Source organism: Castanea sativa, chromosome 11 (assembly GCF_040712315.1).
Source record: "Castanea sativa cultivar Marrone di Chiusa Pesio chromosome 11, ASM4071231v1".
Taxonomy (NCBI): Eukaryota; Viridiplantae; Streptophyta; class Magnoliopsida; order Fagales; family Fagaceae; genus Castanea; species Castanea sativa.
In genome coordinates this window covers 10,187,945-10,204,207 of record NC_134023.1, presented here as the reverse complement: position 1 = coordinate 10,204,207, position 16,263 = coordinate 10,187,945, and the positions used below count along the sequence as shown (strand labels likewise).

Here is a 16,263-nt window from a genome sequence, read left to right as displayed (position 1 = left end):
CCCTTCGTAAGGGTACTCATCTTCCACAATTTTGTTTTAAAAAAAGAAAAGAAAATTTCATTCCCATGTATTTGTAGATTTTCGATATGAAGTATAACTTGGATCAAAATCAGAAAATATTTTCTTATATGATGATTACTAACACTGCTATATATGACCAGGTAGAGGAACAAAGAAGTGGATATGCGTTGCAATTTTCACAGCCATTGCTCTACTCGTGATTGTTTTCTGCATATTGTGTTATCTACTCAAACGGAGAGCAGTTGTAATTCAAGGTGTGTGTGTGTGTATATATAATATTTAAATTTACCAATTCTTGATTATTAATATGATATATGCAAATTATGATGTTCTATGGAAATTTATACAGGAAATGATGAAACAAACGGTGAAAATAAATTGCTTGCTTCATTGAGCTTGGACCCATCTATCAACATGAATGAAATTATAAATGATGGGAATGATGGAGCTCGTTTCAGTGTAATTAGCTATACATGTGTCATGGCTGCAACAAACAATTTTTCATTAGAAAACAAGCTTGGAGAAGGAGGCTTTGGGCCTGTGTATAAGGTCACCTCTAAATAAATTTCTACATCAAGTAGTTTTGAGTAACTTACATCTAAGCTGAATTAATCTTTTTTAATCACCACATCAGGGAAAATTGGCAGGAGGGCAAACAATAGCAATAAAGCGATTAGGGCAAAATTCAGAACAAGGAATACTGGAGTTCAAGAATGAGCTGATAGTCATGCCTAAACTCCATCATGTGAATATTGTTAAACTTATTGGTTGTTGCATTCATGGAGAAGAGAGGATGTTGGTTTATGAATACATGCCCAACAAAAGTTTAGATTGCTTTCTATTTGGTTAGAAAAACATTGACCTTAACTAGTACTTCCTTTGCTTATTCTTCAAAAGTAAAATTTAAGTTTATTATATTACTTTATATAAACTAGATTATTGATCACATCTATTTAATTGTTTATATTGGATAGATTCAAAGAGGAGCAAGATATTAGATTGGAAAAAACGTTTCAACATAATTGAAGGAATCGCTCAAGGACTACTCTATCTCCATAAATATTCAAGACAAAGAATAATTCATAGAGATTTAAAAGCTGGTAACATACTCCTTGACCAAAACATGAATCCTAAGATTTCTGATTTTGGCATAGCCCAAATTTTCAAACCGGATGAATTGGAAGCAAACACTAATGTAATTGTTGGAACATAGTAAGTTAATAATAAACCCTTGCACTTGTGATGATTAATGTCCTATTTAATCTTACTATTACATGTGCTCAACTCAATCACTTGTGAAATGAAATATTTATTGTATTTTTGATGTAGTGGCTATATGTCTCCTGAGTATGCTATGGAAGGGGTGTTCTCTATAAAATCCGATGTCTACAGCTTTGGAGTCTTGATGCTTGAAATCATGAGTGGTAGAAAAAACAATAGCTTCTACCATGTTGACTACACACTCAATTTAGCAGGATATGTATGTCAATTAAATTTAAGCATTGGATTTTATTTATATTCATTGTTATGTGTGCTTCTAATATTGTAAATGATTTTCTCAGGCATGGAATTTATGGGAAGAAGGCCAAGGGCTAGAACTAATTGATCCTTCAATAAGCGATTCATGTGTCAAATATAAGGTGTTGAAATCAATCCATATCGGTCTCTTATGTATACAAAATAACACTGATGATCGGCCCACTATGTAAGATGTGTTATTTATGATAAAAAATGATAGTACACCATTGCCTTTGCCAAAAAACCAACCATTTTTTTTTGGATGAAATGGCTTTTGGGCAATTATTCCCAAGTCCTAACAAAGACTCAAAACGTTGTTTTCAGTGGATTGCTTGTTTACTTCTGTTAGGGCAGATGATATAGTAATAGAGAGGATAATTATCCTTTGTTACCTAGCTTTTCCACTTCTGTTAGGTTCAGGTATTTCTTTTCTCCCCCATTAACTTTCTTTGCATATATGGCTGTAATGGTGGCTCATAGTAGAGAATTGTCAATTACAACTTTCCCTGTAATTGTTGTAATATGAACTCCCTGCCTGAATCTACTCGGGATGTGTGGAGGAAGGATGTTAGTTTTGTTCTTGTCTTGCTTAATGAAATTGGTATTTATCTAAAAAATAAAAAATAAATCTTCACCTTTCAACTACGCTACATATTAATGTGCAATTTTCTTAGTCATAGATATCATATATCTTTTTCTTTTTTTAAACATTTCTTGTAGAAAATTCGATTTCTTTGACGTATTGTTCGATATCTTTGACTCAATGTTTGCATCTGGGAGAAGTCAATAAGTACAACTGATAAAATTTGAATCAACATTTGTGGCTTAATCATCTTGAATTTTCTAGAAAAGTTTTAAATACCAGATTCTCATAGGGTGGAACATCCCATAAAATGAAAAGATATTGCCAATGGTTTTTTTTTTTTTGGGGGCGGGGGGGGGGGGGGTTCAGTCAATTTCACATTAATACTAAGATTGACATCGATATGTATTTTCTGATTAAAGTCACTAAACGTTAATTTATTACTAATATATAGCTTATTTCTTAGCCATTTTCTTGTTGCAATTTTTTTTCCATATTATGGCTAATTTAGATTAGACCAATTTTGTTTATATTGTTTTTTAAATTATTTATATTATTATGTTTCAAAAAAATATCCAAAATATATATTTTCCAAAATTTGATTGGATCAAGTTAGCCACAATTTTTTATGGGGAAAATAAAGTGCACATTGTCACATTTTTTCTTCCTTGAGCAAATAACAACAAAGGGCTAGCTGACGGGGGTGGAAGATAGCAAGAGCCAAATTGCATTTACCTCAATAAGAAATAGCCATTAATCAACTAAAGTTCTTTAATTTCACAAGAAGAGTTACCGGAATATCCACTAAAAAAATAGAGAGACAAAAATATGAAATTCTACTAAACTAAATACTTCATTTTTGTTTACAAGCTTGAAACCCCATTTAAAGACTATAAAACTTAACCAACAAGAAAATATATTCTACAACATATCATAATTTATATCTAGCTATCATAATGGAACTCCAATAGAAACTATCATAATGGAACTCCAATAGAAAAGTATTAAATACACCTAAAATCAAAGAAATAATAGTTCTAAGTCAAAATTTTGTGAACTCCAATAGAAACTATCATAATGGAACTCCAATAGAGAAGTATTAAATACACCTAAAATCAAAGAAATAATAGTTTTAAGTCAAAATTTTCAAAAATTATATTTCCTATTTGTTCTTTTTTTTTCTTTTTTCTTTTTTTTTTGATAAGCTTATTATGTCCTTCACTAGTAATCTTTGAAGTAGATCCGAGGGCAAAGGGAATGATTGGAAAACATATATGTTTCTATTATCTTACTAACAGTGTAACAAAAAATAATAACAATAAAAACTACATATACACCAGAGTTAAAGTTTCACCTAGTGTAACTTTAAGTAATATTTTACCACTTAATATTTTTTAATTAGATGTAAATTTTAATAAATTCACCGTTAAATTATATTATCTTCGTATATTCTCCGTGCTTGCAAAATTTAAAGATGATCAAAGTTCAATGCTCATGTCATCAATCAATTGTTTAAATTCAAGTTTTTGTAGTTTAAAATAATGCATAAAATATAGGTTTATGAATCAAATGGTAAATTACATTCAATTGGCATGAAAATTGTCATGTGTATTAAGAACATATAGAACATGTGCTTGGGGGTATAAGAGGGAAAGGGTTCGAGTTGCGGGGTTAGCAGCATATTGTAATTATTTCTCAAAAAAAAAATTCAACAATGGGATTCTCAAAATATTAATTCTATAACAAGTTATTGGGTGATGTAACATTGTTTAGAATTACACCAATCAATATTTTTTAATTGGAAGTGAATTTTGACAAATTGACCGTTGATTACATTATCTTCATATATTCTCTATGCATGCAAAATTTCAAGATGATCAAAGATCAACAGTTATGTCATCTATCAATTGTATAAATTTGAATTTTAGTAGTTTAAAATAATGCATAAAAGATGAGTTCATGGATTGAATGGTAAATAATATTCAATTGGTATGAAAATTGGCATACATGTTTAGAAAATATAGAACATGTAATCCAACGGTATAATTTTCAAAATATAATTCCATTAACAAGTTATTGGATAGTGTAATATTGTTTAAAGTTATACCAAGCGTAACTTGAACACAGCTCTCTCTCTCTCTCTCTCTCTCTCTCTCTCTCTCTCTCTCTCTCTCTCTCTCTCTCTCTCTCTCTCTCTCTCTCTCTCTATATATATATATATATATATATATATATTAGCTCCTCTATTGTGCAATAGAATGCATTGTCTATAAAAATTATGTTCTCTTTAAATGTTGTGCAGTATGTTAATGTGTTTTACTCTATTATGACAATTTTAGAGTGCAAAAGTTTTCAATTTCCCAAATAAAAAGATGGAAAATGAAAAAAAATTTCCTTTCTTTCTTTATCAAAATTAGAATAAGAATTAATAATTTTACAATACTAAAATCCTTACTCAAAATTTTTTTTTATTAAATCCAGCATTTATTACATGAATTTAATATTGCTACGAGAGAGACAAAGACTCTTAAATAAGGCCAACCAAAAAAGAAACCACACTTTCTTTGCTCCTAAGTCTTGAAGAAACCAAAAAAAATATTTTCCAGCTCACTTCTCACCTTGCTACTCTCCATCTTTTTTCTTTTTTTTTTGAGAAACTGCTACTCTCCATCTTGAGTTTTATTTTATTTTTTTGTAGTTGTCATCAATTGATATATGGTATTCTATAGGGTTAGTGGATTTATTTTGCCTTGAGGGTTGCTAGTCAAAAACCCCAAGATTTTTATTGTGAAATTTTTATTCCAAGGTTAGTGGATTCATTGTGTACTATTTTATTTCTGTTATGCTTTTTTGTGCATGATATTGGTAATTGTTGCATTAACCAATGGTTGTTCATAACATAATCTAATTAATCTAGTTAGCTGGTATTTTAACAAGGGTCTATGAACACATTAAGTCTCCAAAAGCTTATCTAGTACAATATTATGAGGTTAATTAAAAATCAAAAAATTTTAATTATATATATATATATAAAGATCAATCACATTAACAATTTCTTTTATATTGAGGCATTTTAAAACTTTGAACGAAATTGATACAACTAATAATCAAGGGATAAAATTAAAATCTAACACATACTTCATGGTTCTTATCCAAAAAAAAAAAATCACAATTTGAAATTGTTTTCTAACCCTTCTCTTAGTAAAGTACCATTGTTGTGTCAATTTTAATGTTTTAGACAATGGGCATGGCCAGAAAAAGTTTGGCTCCAAATATTTTAGAGTTATTTTACTTTATCTCAATATGCGATGGTTAAAGAGATCATGTGTAGATTTTGTCACACATTATTTCTTTAATAAGTTATGTAGATAATTTGTTTAAATAATACACAATAATAATCTTATAAATTATCACGTAATAAGTAGGTTGGAAACAGCAACTACAAACATATTCGAGTGACCTGTCTCTTTTTTTTTCTTTATTTCTTTATTTCTTTTTCTTTCATTGATAACATTGTTTATAGCCTTCTTCGTTTTAATGCCAAAGATGTTATATTTTACTAATATGACGTAAATGTTTCTCAAAGGTAAAAACTAATATGACGTTGTAGATGATGACCATTATAAAGAAAGTGGTAAATCATGCTAAACATCAAACCGAGTAGTATGATTTTGTTATTTGACAAACCATAGTGGTCCACCGACATTATTTTATTTTATTCACCGTATGCCGCAATTAGAGTCAATTCTTCGTCTTTCTCGCGTTAAAAGAAAAAAATGAAATTAGAGAAGGCAAAGTGAACGTGGGTCAATTGTAATCATGCAGGATAGAAAAGAAAGGAATATTGGAATTTGAAGATAATGGCCTTTGTTTTTTCTATGTTGACTATATTGTCTCTCTAAGAAAGGAAACTGCTCCCTGCTCATGAATTTGAAGTTGATCACGCCAAGCAAGCAATCATATATAAATAGTAAAAGCCCATATTGTTAGGACATATGTGGAACTTGTTATGAACATACGTCATATAGAATTAACTAATCCTTTAACAAAATGTATTTTATTTGTAATTGGATAGATCTAGGATGTGTTTAATATTTCAAGAAACAAGAGTTTAACTCCAAGTATTGAAGCCATGCAAATCTGCCCAAAAATCAAGTGAAGAAGTGTTGCTCATTAAAACTTGACAGATAGCTCGACAAATGTATTTATCGAGAATTATGAAATTCAGATTTTCAGATCCGTTTTTCACGCATATCTAGGCCTAGAGTTTCTTTTCTCATAACCCTAAACATATGTAATGATTATTTAAAGGGTCGTCAAAGGTGATGCAATTTGATGCAAAAAGATTATTCACTCAAATTGTGACCAAAGACAATTTGCTCTAGTTCATCTTTCTCTTGAAGAAGCTGTTCTGTTTGTACGCCATAAGATTTTGTAACCAATGAGCTTCTTGATCTTCATCGTGTGGATGAACTGAAGAACTTTGTAGTCAACATCCTTCTCAAGTTGGTGTGTTAGTCACATACTGAAATCCGTACATCAATTGGTTAGTCACATACTTGGAGCGTGCATTGAAAGAAGAGATTGCTACTACATTACAAGTCCAATTATGTATTGGAGTAAAGGTTCAACTATAGGTTGGTATAAGGTATTGAGATTCATTTACTTATAACCGTTTGTTTTGATAATAGTAGATTTTCTGGAGTGGTGACCTTAAATTTACCCAATGAGATTTTGCCTCGGTGGTTTTTCCCATTCGTAAACAAATCACCCGTGTCAAATTTAATTTCTGCTGCATTTAGTTATTTGGTGATTTGTTTATGCTACCACGCGCATTACATGTTAAATTGACTTAATTAATTCACTTGACTAATTAATTGGTTAATTTACCTAAGTGGTCAATACATTCTTGGCCTATCACATATGAAGACCTATTAAGCAAAATTTCTCCTAATGTTGTACAAGCAAAAAGAGTAATGTTACCTATACAAATTATTTTACAATATTTTTACAAAATATTGATATGAAAAATCCTTACTAATTTTCAATTGGGCCTACCTCTAACATTACATTTTTACTTACTAATAACCACTCATCGTATCATCTGTTTAAAAAATAATTTGTGTACGTAACATTAGCTAGGAAAAAAATCCTTGTGCAAATCATGTTGTTGTTGTATTAGTCACTGATCAGATATCCATGCACTAAAAAGATTTGAGAGGTAGAAGAGTCCAATTGAGATAGATCTGCGTGTGGTCATATGGATAACTCTTACTATAGATAACAATACTAGGATGTGTGATAGTCTTGTATTGAGGGCTTCCATTCTACTATTGTGAATTCTACTAGTCATGAGTAAACTCTTGCAGTGGTTTTTTCTTTGGAATAGTTTTTCTTTTTATTTTCCCTGCATCACTGTATGCCATGTTCTTTGTTTGTTTGTTAGTTTTTTTTTGGTTACTATGTTATTATAAAGCTAAAAATTAGTCTAAATTCCTAATTGATTAATTTAACAAGTTAATTAATACTGCTATAAAGTCCAAATTTCCTAGACATATTCCCTTGGGCCTTTGATTTCAATGCCAAGGGATCTTCTATTTCACTAATATAACTTTGCTTCTGAGAATAATTATGATGGATAAAGATAGTGATCAACCCTGTTAAACCCAACAATTTCGATTTTGGTATAGACAAACCATATAATTGGACGGCTAGCATTTTTATAATTTAAACTACAACAGAGTCAATTTCTTGATCCTCTCGTGTGAAAATATGAACTTGGATATGTCCGGCCTACTATAATCGACTATGTAAAAGACTTTATATTAGTCTCATGCAGGGTAGAAAATAAGGGAAATTGGAACCGACAATGCATCCTTTCTCTTCTGACCTCTCTAATGACTTCTCTTCATGGAAATAGCGCCATCCTAAACTAAAGGCTCTCTGTTTCTACAATGAACTCCGACTTCAAATGCTAATGGTAGAAGCCTCCAACTCTCAAGTAATCATGGTATTACTAAACGTTGCAAAAATGTTGCTCAATTGTAAGTTTTACCTAGGTGGCTGATTTTTTTTTTTTTTTTAATTTTTTTTTTACAATATAGAAATTTTACTCTCGTGTAATCAGTGTATATATGTGTGTAAAACTCCTTCTTAAAGACTTGAATTTCGACCCTTTCTTCCCACACCCTACATGAACTTTATACATGTAAAGCGACTACCCCAAAAGTGCGCGGTGGTGGCTAAGGATGTTTCTATTTGGATAGACTATCCCGAAGTCCTTTCTCATTGTAAACAAAGATATTATCTATATATGATACATAATTTTGGCATGTTTCTTTCGATGTCCCACAAATTTCCACTTCACCAATTTTTTTATTATTTTTCTTTTAATATAAAATTTTGACTTATATCTAATGTTGCGTCTTTTATTTTTTATAAAAATTAGACTTATTTCTACTATTGCGTATGGCTGTTAATTTGGTCATAATGTTTACCAAGTCTTATTAGGAGTCAAGATCCTTGCCAACTTAAAAAATATTATTACGGTACTCATCATTTTACACACATCTCATTTTTAAATTGAAATTGTGACTTAAAGTCATAATCTTGAATTTAAAAATCATGACTTAATGTCACCATTTCAATTAAAAAATGGGATTTATGTAAAACTATGTGCAACAAGTATTGCCCTTCCAAGGAAATATACGATCTTAACTAAAGTTTTACATGATTAATAATAATAATTGTAAGGACACAAATTGCACCAGAATCCAATAATATGGAGGAAACCGGCCCAATGAGCTCAAAACAATAAGATTTATAGAGGGTGGGCTTCAAATCTAGATTTATAAATATTGGAAGGCGTAAATACTAGACTAGATTGTTGCACTCATGCCTCACAACACTCCACTCTTTTTGACAAAGGCCGAGGATCATTTGTATTATAGTTCTGTCTCTCAAGCTTTCTTCGTCCCCCTCCCTTTCTGCTCTTCATTCCCTTTTATATCATCTTTCTTTCATCTTTGTCTTCCACATGTGGATCAAAGTCCTCATTTGAATTCTTGTCCCATCAACTTTTCCCCTGAAGTCTTTGGCGGTAGAGGGAAGACTGAATTACCACGTTCAACCATCACTTCCCCATTAATGCGGTCAGAGAAGTAGTTGCAGAGCCTTTAATGCGGTGATAGCAGCTTTATCCTAGATGTTTTACATCCTTTCTTCTCATCTCTTACCTCACATCTTTACGCTCAGGATTTTCAAGTGTAACACCCTTGTACTGCTAGATCACCCCTTCCCACCTCGGCTACAGATAGCCGAGAATACTTCTATCCTCGACTATAGGTAGCTGAGAACATTTCCATCCTCGGACGTACTACTTTGAAGTGTCTCAGTCAACTATGACTTCTTCCTCCTCCCACCTTGTCTCATAGACAGGCGTTCCTCATCCTTGAGCCAATTAACACTTTCGGGTTGGACTTTTAGCTTTACGAGTACCCTTGGGCTAGCCCCACATAGATTACGGGCCCATTGACCCTATAATAATAATAATAATAATAATAATAATATTATTATTATTATTATTATTATTATTATTATTATTATTATTATTATTATTATATACATGGATTGTGGCAACATAGTTGAAACTTCTATACAAACTACAGATGGACTAAATGCAAAAGGAAAGTTTGAAGGTATTGGATGCTATCAAAATATTTTCATTTATTATTCTCATGTTTGGCACCTAAGTATTTTGATATCAGATGGAGTAAATGCTTCAGAAACACCTATACCAATTATGCTTAAGCTTGGTGATGAAAAAATATGCATACGGATTTTTTTCAAGATGTGTATATCTTTGTTTCGTCTTATAAAAAGTTCATTATCAAATTATATTTGAGATGACTGCTATATGTAAAACCAATCTTATATCTATTTTCAACTTTTATTTTGAATTAGAATTATTGATTTTCATTTATTTTTTACTCATTGTTGCATTAAACAAAGTGAAGATATTTAATATTTTCTAATTATCTGGAGTGTTGCATGAGTTAGTGATAAATTATCTAATAAAACTTATCTCTTTTTACTCTAAAAACTCTAGAATCATTTAAGTTTTGCCACCTAGTTGGGTAAAGGCCAATACTCTTGTCACATGTCATTTTTCATATAAATATTTTTTTCAAAAAAAAAATCAATTAAAAAAAATTAAATTCATTAATCATTATTATTAACTCATGTATAAATCTTCATTAAATTTATATTATATATTTACTTATTATAAATTATTCCACTTAGTTCTAATTTATATAACCAATTATTTCTTTGATAATTTTACTTATTAGTTATTAAAAAAGTACATAAAAAAAATACTATCATTCAACAATAAAATAAATTTGATTACAATCATTATATAAATATCTAGGCTTCAATTCATATTAAAATGAGCTATAATATTCAATTAACAATTTTGACTATACAAAGTTATTTAACTAAAGGTTTTTACATAATTTATTTAATTAGTCTATGTTGATACCTATATTTTCATATATTTAACTAAAATTAGAAGTAAGAGGAATCATTTATCTTTACATCGATCAATAGGGACCGCCTCTATCTTCATTTAGATTTCTTCATTTCAAATCATATATATCAGTATATTTGCACATATTTATACCATCTATAGCAGGATTCCTCTCTCTGGACTGGATTTGTATGCGGTTCAAAAATACCTTTAGACCTTACATTTAACAGAGACAAAACTTGGGGGCAATCTAGTAAAAATATATTTCCAACTCCACTTAAAATGCTTACAAAATAAAACACCCTTCTACTAATTCATATCTTAAATAAAAAAAAAAATTATCCAAATTTTAAAATTAAAAAAAAAAATCTTAGTCCACTTTGTATACTTCCTTCAAGACAACATTCCAACCTTTTTTTTTTTTTTACTTTATCATAATTTTTGAGTTGTGTCATAATTTAAAATTTGAGATAAAGGGAAAATTATGACACTTGACCCAAAAAAAAAAAAAAAAAAAAAAAAAAAAAGACAAGCTACATTGCATGTGAAAAGCACATGTGATGAAGCTAGTATATCTTAATATTTTTATTTTATCTATTCTCATTTTATGAATATTGAAGATCTATATCACAATTCATTTGTGACATATAATTTTTATTTTGAAGTAAGTGATGAAATCAAACATTTTATTTGACATGAGTATAACATATTAATCATGATTTTCTACCTTGATCATGGAAGTGGAGATTATTGATTGATATATGGATGTATTAGAATAAATTGAATTGGACCAATCTAATTGTTCTACAAACTTTTGTCACTTGAATAATTAAACTCATAATTGCTAAAGAGCATAGTCTTTTAATCTTAAGGATCATGGACTCAAATGTGAGATGTAAGTTAAAACCTTAATACGTTGAGTAATCACATCTGTGTGGGGCAAAAGGATCCTGGTGGGAATGTGGGCCTTTTGGGCCTTGTTAAAGAAGGCCGACCTGACCCTGGGGTTAGAGATTGTTGGTGCTATGGGTCGGCCTATACGCCGAGGATCCTAGGATCCAGCCGAGGATGGTTTTCCCCTCGGACTGACATCAAAGAACCTGAGACTTCATGGTAAAGATTAGGGAATGATACGGTCAAGACCAACGGTTAAAGGGAGAGAACCCTTGAATGTCCTAGAAGCGCCGATGTTGGAAGAATATCAAAGGTAAAGGCTGCTACCTCCACATTAAAGACCCTGCACCTACCACCCTGGCCGCATTAATGAGGAAGTGACACTTAAACAGTGGAAGGGAAACTTCTAGTTACTGTTCAAAGGCACTAAGAAAAGAAATATCTAGGCTAAGGGAGGAATTGGGGGGCAACACGTGGATAAAGTATTAAAAAGAGGAGTATTTAAGGAGGGACCGGGAACAGAAACAGGACGGAATTTTTTGTAACCTAAAAAGAAGAAGGAAAAAGAGAGAGATATAATATAAGAACAGCTTTCGGCTTACGTCCGAGGAGGTCTATTTACATTACTCCTTTTTGTCTCTAAGTACTTGGAATCTTTAGTTTGTCATTTCATCCTCATACACTTCTAACCTGGGTTTCAAGCCCACACTCTACAAATTCTTATTGTTTAAGGCTCATTGGGTCTGAGCCCATAACTATTCTTGGGTCCAGGTGCAATTGTGCACTTACAACATCTATCATTTTAGGAAAATCGTTTCTTAAGAGTGAATTTATAATCTCAATAAGAGATAAGAAATATTCCCTTGACATAGATATAATTATTTAGAGTATCATATCTTGTCATTTTAGTCAGGGGATACTAAATATATATATTTAATAAAATGAAATTTTAAGACTATAGGAATAATCAAGAAATTAAAGTAGGAACTCAAATATTTCAAATATACTGATAATAAAGTGATCGTAAATTATTTTATCTTTATTTCACTATGAATATTTTATGGATAGGTCAAATGAATTTTCAGTCACAGGATATCTTGTACAATTAAATAAACACTATAGACTATAGTACAATTATGTTTTCATAGTGGAGTGAAATATAGTAAGTCACACTGTTGAAATAACAGGAGACCAAAGTTTTTTGGAGCTGGGTTTTATTTTCCATTTATTCGTATCTCAAGCTATATATTAAACATTCCAATGGATGGACTATTAGAACATCAATTATGATTGAAAAGGAATTGTGATTATAAACTGTGTAAAAGGGGGGTTATATATGTTATGGTATATAAAATTAATATTTATTATTTAATCTATCTGAAATTAGTTGATTTGTATACAATTTTTTTTTCTTAAAACTATTGTTATATCTTAAAATATAATATTTAATTTATTCAACAAACAAGTTACTTTTATTTATCACCGATAATGTGACTCTTGTTACCCCCTTAATCAATTATCTCAAATTGACCCTTAATATTTTGCCAAATAAGCAAATGAGACCTCACAATTTCATGTCATTATTTAATATATTTTTTTAAATTGAATTATAATTTCTTTATTCTCTACTTAAACCATTTATTAGTATCTTTTTTATTATAATGAAACCCCTTTATTAGAATCTCAGTACAATCACACTATTTTTTAAAATTAGCATACTATATAATTTCATATGCAAACACAATTATAAAAAATGTCTAATGTTATTGTAAAATTCATATTTTTAGATTTGCAACCATGAACAATTGTAATAGTTTAGAACTTAGATTTTCTAGATAAAATTACATTAGATAATATTTGATCAAGAATGCAAAAAAGGGACCCTTGTAAGACTGCATTTCAACTGCAGCTTGACAAGTCAAAAACAACTTATCTCGAACGATCAAACAATATGTCCCGACTATTCAAGTCTTGGCCAGTTTGGGTTCTCATCTTCTTTTCCAGCCATTTTATTTAGGGTTTTTATCAAACTTAAGTACATATAAATACAAACCCTAGAGCACGTTTTTACACATGCAAGAGAGTAGTGTTACTATACATAGATCTAGATTTTTCCAGCTCTCATTAAGCATCAACTAGAGATAACGTGCAAACAACAGATCCAATGATAGAGCGAAATTTCTAAAAGCTCACTTAGTGCGTAAAACACTAGTGAATGTTTAGACCCCCAATTATAAAATTATCAACACAAGCTTATACTCAAACAATATATATGCGGAATGATAAATATAAGCTATACCCAAACATGCAAACTACTCTAAGCCATAATTTAATCATAACAAAGCAATAATTAAAAGCAAAGAGTATGGGATAGAGAGAAGCAAACACAAGATAACACCGGCACGTGTTATCAAAGAGGAAACCAAAGAACTCGGCGAAAAACCTCTACTGCCCTCCAAGCGGTAAAATGATCCACTAAAAAATCAGTTGGAAAACATGAATAGCACTAGACCCTCCAAGTCTAATCTACCCGATATACCGAAGCCCTCCAAGCTTCTTGTTCCAACAGGGTTACGCTGAACCTTGTCTTCTCTAGCAGACCAAATCTCGCAATAAGCCCATTGCATCAACCAAAGTGAATTGGTTTGCTCTTGAACTACTTCCCAAACACCAAGAACCTTCTCACTAATATGAATATAGTGAGGTAAGGATTTGACTAAAGATCCTCTCAAGGGTATGACAATAGAGAGGGTGAGAGTAGAGGAATTTGGAGAATCAAATTTATAAGATTGTAGATGAACCAATCTTGTTGTTCTCTAGGGTTTATCTCTCAAAATTCTCTCTAGAAGCTCTCTACATTTCGTGAGTATAAGGGTATTTATAGTAGAGTATGAGAAGGAATGTGAAAAGTCATTTTTCTACCCGCGAGTTCCAATTGCCAGTTAACAGAATGGTCAAATTGTACCTTTTGTCCTATAGTGATCTAGCTATTCTAGCCCTTCAACTTCCTACATGCTTCACACGTGTGCTAGATTTTAGCGAGTCACCACTCACAAGTCAGTTGCGAGAAGCCTTTCGATTGCACACACTTGATCAATTCTTCACACTTTCACACACACAACCCTTACATTATTCCCACCTAAATACAGGGTTTCTAAATGTTGAATTACAAACAAATTTGGCACAAAATAAAGTCAACACATAGTTGAATAAATTCAACTTTACAGTTTCTAAAATCAGCTAACAATAGCTACAAATCAAATCTTTGAGAGTTGATCTCAAAGTCAAGAACAAGGGAGTTCATGTGCAACTATCCAGAATAGAAAAGTCTGCGGATTTCGGAGCTACATATAATCACACCAATAAGTACTGCATGAAACAGTAGATTTAGGATTAAATCTATCGGACAAACTTCAATTCTATTTTAATGAATATATTGTCTTGAGAATTGTTTAGGTTAAATCATCGTCAAGTTTTTTATATATTTTTTATTGTGAAATGGATTATTTCATTACTTTTCATAAGTCATCTAATTGATGTCATATGTGATCTGTGCTTGTGTGATGTGTAATCAATTTAACCAAAAGCATAATTAATTAATCAATTGACTAAAATTTGATTAATTTTGTGACAACTGGGACCTAAAACGCTAACAACTATGTGAAGAAGCAGTAAAACTTGGACCCACAAAACTTGTTGATGCCGTGGGTTCTTTATGCTACCAAAGAAAAAAGAAACACATTCGTGAGGCCTAAAGACAAGATACAAGGGCCATGAAATTAATTTACACACAGAGGTTTTGATTTATGTGATCTACGTAAAAAAAGGTTCTGACCGGTTGCGTGAAGATGCAATACAAAAAGCCATGGAACTGATCATGAAGTTGATTAAAGAAGAAAAGAAAAGGGAGAAAAAAAAAAAAAAAAAGATTGAAGCGGGCCTGTAAGGCTAAGAGGAAGAAGAACAATACCTTTTGCAATGACAAAGAAGAGCTCCTTTCAGTTTTGTCTTCACTTCTTTCTCAAAAAAGTTTTATCTTCACTTGGAAACAGATTTGTGCCATAAGGGCTGCTTTTATAAGGTTGCAGCAAGGAATACCCTAACGATTGTTAGAGGCTGCGGCTGCATTAATAATAATAATAATAAATAAATAAATAAATAAAAAGAACGGGACATGATTAATTAGGTTTGACTTACAAATGGTTGTGGCTTGCTCTTGGCCTCACAAAATATCAAACAGCAATACAAGAAGGAAAAACATGCAAAGCAACACAAAAAAAAAAAATGGGACATTTTGACCTAAGTGACAACATGGTGTACTGCTAGTCAAAATTACTTGGTAAGGCTTAATAGGTGTATAAAGAGCACCTGCAACTGCAAGTTAGAAAAAAAAAAAACAAAAAAAAACAAAAAAAATCTTCAACAAAGCATTCATAGAGTTCAAGAATATTCAAGCATCCAATTCAAATTTCGAGACCCATTCACACACCACACAAAAAGATAGTGTACATGAACAAGCGCCAGGGGGTATTTATAAGATGCGAAATTTTCAACCAATTGCAAATTGTCATATTATACCAGTAAGATCGTATAGTACGACTAATTGCAAAGCACCATGCATCTATTAGTGTGTTCCATTGTTGTTATTCTGACAATAGAAAATTTTCGAATATCACTAAATAAAATTATGAAAATATCCAAAAGTCAATAACATGTCAAT

General features: G+C 31.1%; 1 pseudogene; it reads left to right on the top strand.

Annotated features, from left to right (window-relative positions):
* Nucleotides 1-418: 418 nt before the first annotated feature.
* LOC142616048 (G-type lectin S-receptor-like serine/threonine-protein kinase At1g11330) lies at nucleotides 419-1,805 on the top strand (annotated as a pseudogene).
* The last annotated feature ends 14,458 nt before the right edge of the window (nucleotides 1,806-16,263 follow it).